The sequence below is a fragment of the Somniosus microcephalus genome, chromosome 11 (assembly GCF_052327205.1).
Source record: "Somniosus microcephalus isolate GS21.2 chromosome 11, FLI_Smic_1.0, whole genome shotgun sequence".
In the NCBI taxonomy this organism is placed as follows: domain Eukaryota; kingdom Metazoa; phylum Chordata; class Chondrichthyes; order Squaliformes; family Somniosidae; genus Somniosus; species Somniosus microcephalus.
In genome coordinates this window covers 205,953,773-205,963,369 of record NC_140997.1, presented here as the reverse complement: position 1 = coordinate 205,963,369, position 9,597 = coordinate 205,953,773, and the positions used below count along the sequence as shown (strand labels likewise).

Genomic DNA, 9,597 nt, shown 5'->3' with positions numbered 1-9,597 from the left:
ACCACAAAAATGCTGATTTGACTGTATTAAGGGTGATATTCGGGACAACATCCACTACCGTGTCATGCTATGAACAGGCACATTGGAATTTTTAGCCATTAGTTTCACGGAAGCAGTACATCTCATTTCTGGTGGAAAGGAGTGGTCTAATTTTACTTATTCATGACCCTTCCATTGATCTGATAGTGAAAATCATATGGCCTCATCATTTGCTTTCTTTCTTCAGACTAATGGGACAGATTTTTTTTAAATAATACCATTTAGTAATATTACAGATGCAGAGGTTTTGAATAATTTGAAACCAAGTTACAGTATTAGAAAATATAACTGCACATGAAGAGCATTGTAATAAGCTACAACAGACCGTATAACTATAATCTTATCAAAATTAGTCAAGGCTTTCAATCCAATGTAGGCCTGCTGCTCTCTTTTGCCACTCTGCAGGCACCAAAGTTTTTTTGAGTTAGTATTTTTATGGAAATGTTTTGGTGTAGAAAATAACTACCGCAAAAATGTAATGGCTTAAAAGCTTACGAATATCTAGATGACTGTATGGTTGATACACCTTCAGAATAGCCAAACATTGCCTCATGTCCTGGACACTTCCCATTGACCAGAGAAAATGGCAGAGTAGGTAAGACTCTCTCAGCTCATTCTTTGTGGTGTGGAGTCAGATATTGCATAGACCTCCATGTTGTGTTTGTTCTAGAGAATGTTTTCAATCAAGTCCCAAAGAGTTTCTGCCACAGAGTGCAAAAACTTTCCCATAGTTTCTAAACACATGTAGCAATACTTCCCACTAGCATAGGTGGATGAAAGACAGATCTTGTCATCAAGCTGGATTATTAGAAAAGAAAGTAGGAGTAAAATTAATGTGACTGATCCTGGTTTATTTTTATGGACAAATATGATAACCCATAATGATTAGACCGCTGGTCACCACTCCACATGAAGTGTAGAGAGTCAATGTCACTGAAACTTGATAGCATTTAAGGAGTCTTGCTGTGGAGTTCCAATTCTATAAGGACAGAGATGAACAGTTTAAATATATTTTTCTGCAAAGGTGCGAGTGCAGGAAGATAAAGCTATAAAAAAAGGACAATAGAAATGTGGGTGTTATATATAGGAGCATAAAGTACAAGCATAATGTAGTAATGATGAATTTATACAAAGCATTGGTTACGCCACTGTGTGCAGTTTAGGTGGCCCATTATGAGAAGGACATTAAAGTCATAGATAACTCACAGGATGATGCCAGGGATGGGAAACTATAGTAATGAGGGGAGACTTGAGAGCTGGGGTTATTTCCAGTGGAGCAGAAAAGACTAAGAGGACATTTAATAGAGGTTTTTAAATTAAAAGTTTTGATAGAGTTAATAAGAAAATATTATTTCTTCTGGCTGGGGAGTCAGTGACAAAGGGTCAAGAATTTAAAATTATTACTAACGGAGTAAGGAGAGATGAGATGAGATTTTTTTTCTTCACAGAGTTGTTGGAACATAGTGTGCGTTTCCACAGGGAGTGGTTGAGGCAGAGACCATTGCATTTTTTATGGGAAAATTGAATAAATATTTGAAGTACGGAAAGATACAAGGCTATGGGGAGCGAGTAGGGCAGTGGGCTTAGTTTGAGATGGGTTTAGCAAAGATCATGCACATAGGATGGGCTAAATGGCCCCCTCCTGTGCTGTAAACTTATATGGTTCTATGTTAAACAAAATTTGTATATTGCTGTAAAAAAGCCCACAGAACAAATGGCACAACAAATTCATACACGAAACCACTGTAACATGAAGTGGTAAAACATGGCTTCATGCCTGCAAATCCCTACACAAGTTTCTAGTCCCAATTGGGCCTTCAAGGAAGGCATGGAACAAAAACAGACAGTTTCCCACTGGAACGGAGGGAAAATTGGCAGGCAAGACTCTCTTGGGCACCTCTTTGCATTCAGTTACAGAGTAGTATTGATAGCAGCCAAGTTGTCTGGATGCCTGTCTTGAAGATGGGAAATAGTGGCTGACTTGAGAATAAATAACTCTATAAAAGGAGAGAATAAAACAATTACAGCACATTTTCTAGACCACAGCCATTATAGTTCATCTTTATATTTTTAGAATAAAATGATCAGTTGGTGACACAGTAGTAGAATTCCAGCAAAAAATTGCAAATTAAAATTGTATTCTGTTTTTATATAATCAAGATCCTCTTTTAAGAAACTGAAATAATTAACTTTTTAAAAAGCTATTTGTTATTTTCCGTCAAAAATAATTATAAAATTTGAATAAATGCCACTAAGCGCTTATCCTTGTTTTCAAACTCCTCCGTGGCCTTGCCCCTCCCATCTCTGTAACCTCCTCCAGCCCCACAACCCTCTTGAGATCTCTGCGTTCCTCCAATTCTGGCATTTTGTACATTCTCGATTTCCTTCATCCCACCATTGGTGGCCGTGCCTTCAGCTGCTAGACCCTAAGCTCTGGAAATCCCTTCCTAAACCTCTCCGCCTCTCTACCTCTCTTCCTTTGACGCTCCTTAAAACCTACCTCGGATCAAGCTTTTGGTCACCTGCCCTAATATCTCCTTATGTTGCTCGGTGTCAAATTTTGTCTGGTAACACCCCTGTGAGGTGCCTTGTGATGTTTTACTACGTTAAAGATGCGCTTTAACTCCCAAGTTGTTGTTGAAATGGATTTTTTAAAATCTCAATGTCTGTTTCCCCAGAAGCTTGGGGTGCCTTCATTTTAAGGCTATTCATTGTGCCAACCTTGAAGGATAATGAAAAGTTGAAAGGAGGTACCAGGGTTACCTTATGCAGTTGTGGCTTATGACGTCTACACATTAGTCATAGACAGAAGCAGAGCCTTTGTGCAATAAACTCTATGCTACACTAGAATTATCAAACATACCACAGGTATCTTGAAGCAGAGGGTTGTAGGGCTGGAGGAGGTCACAGAGATAGGGAGTGCAAAACCATGGAGGGATTTGAATATGAGGATGAGAATTTTAAAATCAATAGTGGACTGGGAGCAAACGTATGTCAGATTATAGCCCACAGACTCAAAACAGCAAAATTGTATGTAATCCAGCAAGAGTAACTACTCCCAGAAACTGTTACAGGAAACTTTTTTTTATCCGGCACGGACGGGACCGACGTGGTGCCGGTTCATCAAAAATTCCGGATAACCGAAAGCTATAGTAAAAGATACAGAGCTGAGAGCTCCGTATAAAGCAACAAACCCTGTTGCTTAGCAACAGGTTCAGAACAATGGCCACAAGTTGCAAGCGTCTCGGTAGCTTAGCAACAGCTGCAGCCACACCCTTGCACAGCCAACAGATGGAGGAAGGCAAGTAATAAAAGTTACCTGAACCTACTCCTGAATTTTGCCGGTTAACCGAGATTTCCGGTTATTTAGGTGCCGGTAAATCGAAAGTTTCCTGTAGTAACCCACAGTTAGAGCCCAAATAGCAAACCAACAACAATTTCTCACATAGAATCGCCAGCAAGTCTGAAACCTGTTTTTTGCTCAGACACCATGAGGATTAGTTTCATTTGTCAGAGATCATGGAGGTAATTTCCTTATGACAGGGCTAATTGTGGGGAAGGATCATATTCCTGCTGCCATATTACATTAACTGGAGAGGCAATCAACATAAGCATGTGCTTTCGCACCAATAACCTATTTCCAAAACATATCCCATTTCCCAGAGCGTATGCCACTCCCCCCATTCTCCTTGTTGATATAACATTAATATTTAACAGTAAAAGGGTTGTCGGAGGAGTGGTGGAGCCAATTAGGGACCAAAATGGAGAACTATTGGTGAAGGCATGGCTGAGGCACTAAATGAGTACTTTGCATCAGCATTTACCAAGGAAGAGGACATTGCCAAAGCTATGGTAAACAAGGAGGTTGCTGGGATACTGGATGGGATAAAAATAGATAAAGAGGAGGTACTAGACAGGCTGGTGGTAATTAAAGTGGCTAAGTCACCCAGTCCGAATGGGATGCATCCTAGGTTACTGAGGGAAGTAAGGGTAGAAATTGCAGAGGTGATTGCCACAATCTTCCAATCCTCCTCAGATACAGGAGTGTTGCCAAAGGATTGGAGGATTGCAAATGCTACACCCTTGTTCAAAAAAGGGGAGAAGGATAAACCTGGCAATTACAGGCCAGTCAGTTTAACGTCAGTGGTGGCGAAGCTTTTAGAAACAATAATCCAGGAGAAAATTAACAGCCACTTTGACAAGCATTAGACTAATAAAGGAGAGCCAGCACAAATATGTTAAGGGCAAATCGTGTTTGACTAACATGATTGAGTTTTTTGAGGGCAATGCAGCTGATGTGTATATGGACTTTCAAAAGGTGTTTGATAAAGTGCCACACATTAGGTTGATTAGCAAAATTGAAGCCCTTGGTATAAAAAGGGCAGTCGCAGCATGGATACAAAATTGGGATAAGGGATAGAAAACAGAGTTGTGGTGCATAGCTGTTTTTGAACTGGAGGGAAGTATACAGTGGCATTCCTCAAGGTTCAGTACTAGGACAACTGCTGTTTTGATATACATTAATGACTTGGGTTTGGCACAATTTTGAAATTTGCAGATGACACGAAACTTGGAAGTGCAGTAAACAATAAGGAAGATAGTAATTGACTTCAAGAGGACATAGACAGCCTGAGGAATGACATGAAATTCAATGCAGAAAAGTGTAAGGTAATATATTTTGGTAAGAGAGACAATACATGCTGAATGGTACAATTTTAAAGGGGGTGCAAGACCTGGGGGTGCTTGTGCACAAATCTTTAAAGGTGGCAGGACAGGATAACAAAGCAGTTAAGAAAGCATTTGGGATCCTGGGCTTTATAAACAGAGGCATAGGGCTGGATTTTCATTCCCGCCGGGTAGGAGGCGGGACTACAACTTTCGGGGTTGTAGTCCCGCCTCCATCGAGATGTGGCCAATCCACGTGATTTTAACTTGATTGACCTTGTTGAGCCCGCCCAGTGGGCTCAGCAGGCCAATTAAGGGCCACCCGACAACAGGTGACGTCACAGACTGAAATTTCATCTGTCAAGAGGTTTTGACAGATGAAATATCAGCGTTTCACAGCTGTTTGAAGCTGTCAAACACTGACCGTCTTACTTCTAACCTGAGTCCTTCTCCACAGGCTCAGTTAGAAATCTCTCCTGCACAGAAAGCTGAAGGCTGTCACTTTTGACAGTTCGCAGCCATTCTGCTTTCTGTGCCGGTGAGATGAGGGACTCCTGAGACCTAAAGGAAGGCTGAAAAGGCAAGAAAAGGTCATTTAAACTTCTTTAAACACTTTAGACACACCAAACACACTTACCTTTGCACTCATGCACACATCATTCACCTGAACACCGACATCTCGACCCCTCCAAGTCCTTCAACCCGACAGCCCACCTCGCAAACTTGGCGTGGTTTGGAGCCGTCGGGAATCCCACGCTTCAGCATTAAAAATAGGGATTAAGCTAAAAACTGCCTGTTAACTACCTGTTAACAGGCAGTTAATTGGCATTAATCCCTTCCTGCCTCGGGTAGGCGGGTCCCAGTGCAGGGCAGGTACCCGCCTCCTTTGAAACTGGCATGCAGGCGGGTTGGGTGCGGGGTGGGGTCGGGACCCCTGATTTCGGAATTTTAACCCCCCACACGCCTCCAATCCCGACTCCACGGCCCAATGAAAATCCTGCCCATAGAGTACAAAAGCCAAGAAGTTATGCTAAACCTATATAAAACACTAGTTCGGCCCCAGCTGGAGTATTGTGTCCAATTCTGGGCACCACACTTTAGGAAGGATGTGAAAGCTTTGGAGAGGGTGCAGAGGAGATTTACTAGAAAGGTCCAAGGGATGAGGGATTATAGTTACGTGGATAGACTGGAGAAGCTGGAGTTGTTCTCCTTGGAGCAGAGAAGGCTAAGAGGAGATTAGATAGAGGTGTTCAAAATCATGAAGGGTTTAGATCGAGTAAATAAAGAGAAACTGTTTCCAATGGCTGAAGGGTCGATAACCAGAGGGCACAGATTTAAGGTGATTAGCAAAAGAACTAAAGGCGACATGAGGAAAAACTTTTTTATGCAACGAGTGGTTAGGATATGAATGTACTGCCTGATAGGGTGGTGGATACAGATTTAATAGTTGCCTTCCAAAGGCAGTTGGATAAATACTTGAAGGAGAAATAATTGCAGAGATATGGGGAAAGAGCAGGGGGAGTGGGACTAACTGGAATAGTCTTCGAGAGAGCTGGAGCAGACTCGATGGGCTGAATGGCCTCCTTCTGTGCTGTACTATTCTATGATTCTATAACAGGCCAAAGTTACATTGTCTGTCAACAGGAGAACACACTGGTTTTATATCTTGCTCAAATGCCATGGATGGTACAGAGGAGTTCTCTATTTTATGAGCTTGTATTGGTAGTAATGGTCAGGGTGAAGAAAATGCTACAAGACTGCCACTACTATAAATTTCTGCAAAGGCACTATCCACTCGGACTACATGGTTGGGAGACAACTATGCCAATATATTGAGCTGTAAGGGAGTTGCGAAAAGCCTTTCATCTGGATTGTCTGATGTGGAAGGTATCATCAATCCCAAGGCCTTAGAGTAGTTTAAAAAAAAACACATTGCTTGTCATGAATATTTTGAGATGGTTCTGGACATCCTACAATCAAAATTTTGTTAGGGCTTCTCTAGCCAATATTATCCAAGATAATCCTAGAAATTCAATCCCAGAACCTGAATGGATAGGCCCAAGGCATACGTAATATTGGGTTTCATCATCATTGAGCTGGCAAGCTATGGACACCTACTGGGCATCCTGCCAGAGAAGAGGACTCAAATCTCGGGCTGCTGTAACACCAGCAGAGGCCCTCAGGTAAGTCCTTAAAGAGGACTGGGAAGGGGGACTATTGGGAGGGAGGGTAGGAATGGCCGAGAAGGAGGGTAGTGTTGATTGGGAAGGCTGGGTAACGGTCGGTGGTGATCGGGGGGGGGGGAAGAGGCCGGGAACGGGAGGTTAGTTGTGTGGCAATCAGGAGGGGGGTGGGGGGAGTGGTGGCTGGCAATGGCCTGCATGATTTTAATGTGGGGTTAGGAGGAGCAGGAGTACTCCGCATTAAGGTAAGTATATTTTAAACATTTACCTTGTTCATTGTGGCCTACAGCGTTAGGCCGAATGTAAACCTTGTTTTCCTGAACACAGCCAGCCCAGTGCCAGCTGCATTATGGGAAACCCAATATTGCAGAGGGGGCCTCGAACAGACATTAGGCCTCTTATTTGAATATGCAACGGTCTTAATACCCGTTTCAGGCATGGGTCCTGATTGCCCTTTTTTTGCCTACATCAATGGCCCTGAAATTAGATCGGGGGCTTGTCGCGCGTGCAAGCCCCCGATCTGCACTCACACTGCGCGCCAACATCTGAAGCCCGGGCCTGCTTGCATTTCCTTTCACAGGCCCGGTTCAGCTGTCGGCGCGCTGTGCTAACCTAATCCAGCGGCGTAGTTAGTGCGATGTGCCGGCTGGGATCAGGTGAGCACTGTGCAGCCAATCAGGGGAGGGGAAACTCATTCATGAGTTTGACAGTAAGAGCTGTCAAACTCATGAAAAGTATGGGCTGCCAAAACACTACTTTAACTTTAAATAAAATTTTAAAAAACATCCCACTGATTATAATAACTATAAATAAGTTTTTAAAAATGTTTTAAACAATTAATCAATTTTTTGAAAAAAATAAATTAAAAAAAAATAGGGTCTAAAACTAAACTTACCATCCTGTAAATTCTTTAAAAATAACAAACCTGTGGGAAAAAAAATTCTACATTGTACTAAAAGCCCACTTACCTGAAAAACTAAATACTTACGTCTTCTTTTTCCACGCGTAAAGACCGAAGGCCTTTACACGCGCGCAACTTTGAAAAAAAAAAGGAATTTTACTGCGCACTCGCTGCCTGTGCAGTCGTGCACGTTCTGCCTCTGAACCCCTTCGTTTAGAGGGCAGGAAATGCCGGTTTTCCCCGCATGCGCTGTGCATGCTGAAAACCGGCATTTCCTCCGGCCAGACGCGTGAGTACCCCGACCGTACTCACGCGTTGGGACAGGAATTACTGGCCCAATATGGCAGTCGAATATCCAAGCCATAGGCCCCAATTTTAAATCCAGGTGGATTCCCTGCTCAGGCCGGGGTTAAAATTACAGTTGGGTCTCAATGATGTAACTGGGCCGCAACATGCATATGTAAGGAAGGACCCTGTTGGCTCTGGGCGTGTTACCTTGCTGCCTGCTCAGGAGAGCAGGTTAAAATTGCAGATGTTGCGATCATGGCGGTTTTTGGACAGGTAAGAGCCAGGGCGATTTTAACTGCCCACCTGCCAGATTTCTGCTGAGCGAGTAGGGTTAAAATCGCCCCATAATGTCTGGAGAAGTCTGAAACCTATCTGGTCAGGTTCTCTGAGAACCCAGTTTGGTAAATATCTTAATGGCCACAACCCAAGAGGTAACCTGGGAGTGTGACTGGCCCAATCATTCACTGCAGCAGAGATAAATGGGTAACCCTTAAAATGATGGACTTCATCAATACACATTTAAGCCGCGATTTTGCCGGCACTCAGAGAGGCGGGTCAGAGATTAAAGTCCTTTTGATTGACGGCAGGTCCCAAACCTGTCGTCAACCCGCCTCCAAACAACCTTCCCAAGTGTCGGGTCCCCGATTTGCGAATAGACCCAACACTAGCGGCGGGAAAAGGATTAAAGGCAATTAACTGCCTATTAATAGGTACTCGTCAGTAGTTTTCAGCCTGTTTTTTGATTATCCCACTTCTGGGTCAGGTTTCACGACGTCCGGACAGCATGCCAGGTAAGTGTGGCGTGTTGAGAGTCTGCTGTAATGTTTGTGTAAAGATGACAGCTGCAGAAGTGGTGTGAAGGATGCAATGTTGCACATAGTGAGTTTCAGAGGTAAGAAAATGTTGGTTACTGCATTTTTAAAACATATACAGATTTCTTTAGCTTACAAGTTTTTAAATCCAACTATATGTTCAGTGCCAGCTCATTGGGAAAACCTCTCTCACCAGTGACAGATCTCTTCTGTCATCTCACCTGTAGCTGCCATCTATTCCAGCATATGGAGGGAGTCATTGGAGAGCCTGGATGCAAGAGTTCAACTTTGTGCAGTGATTTTCAGTGTTTTCAGCACCTCAATGCTGTCAAACACTGAGAAATCAACTGTCAAAATAAAATTGTGCGTGGTCCCTTTAAGGAAACTGGCAGATGATGCGTCATCACATGACGTCATCACACCCACTTCCTGTTAATTGGCTGGTAAGGCGGGCTTAACCAGGCCAAGCAAGGGAAAATCATGTCTGAGAAGCGGAGGCAGCTGGAGGCGGGACTGGAACCCAGAAACCAGCTGACTCGCACCCATCCCAACACTGAAAATCACGGCCTTAATGAAAATTCTTGCCAGAGTGGTAGCATTTTCCGATCACTTAAAGGTATAAATCTCTCTTTGCCACTTGCTAATTGATTCTTACATTAAAGCAGGGAATGCCGGATAGATAACTAGGAGGCAATCCCTGGGCTCGCTT

The 9,597-nt window shown here is 43.3% G+C and overlaps 1 protein-coding gene across 1 annotated transcript in view; it reads right to left on the bottom strand.

Annotated features, from left to right (window-relative positions):
* Positions 1-873: 873 nt before the first annotated feature.
* The window catches only part of vgll4b (vestigial-like family member 4b), a 148,040-nt gene continuing 139,316 nt past the window's right edge, over positions 874-9,597 (bottom strand). Inside the window, exon 6 of the transcript XR_015080051.1 lies at positions 874-2,036. The gene's annotated coding sequence lies outside the window, so the exon portion shown is untranslated. The remainder of the gene's footprint in view (positions 2,037-9,597) is intronic.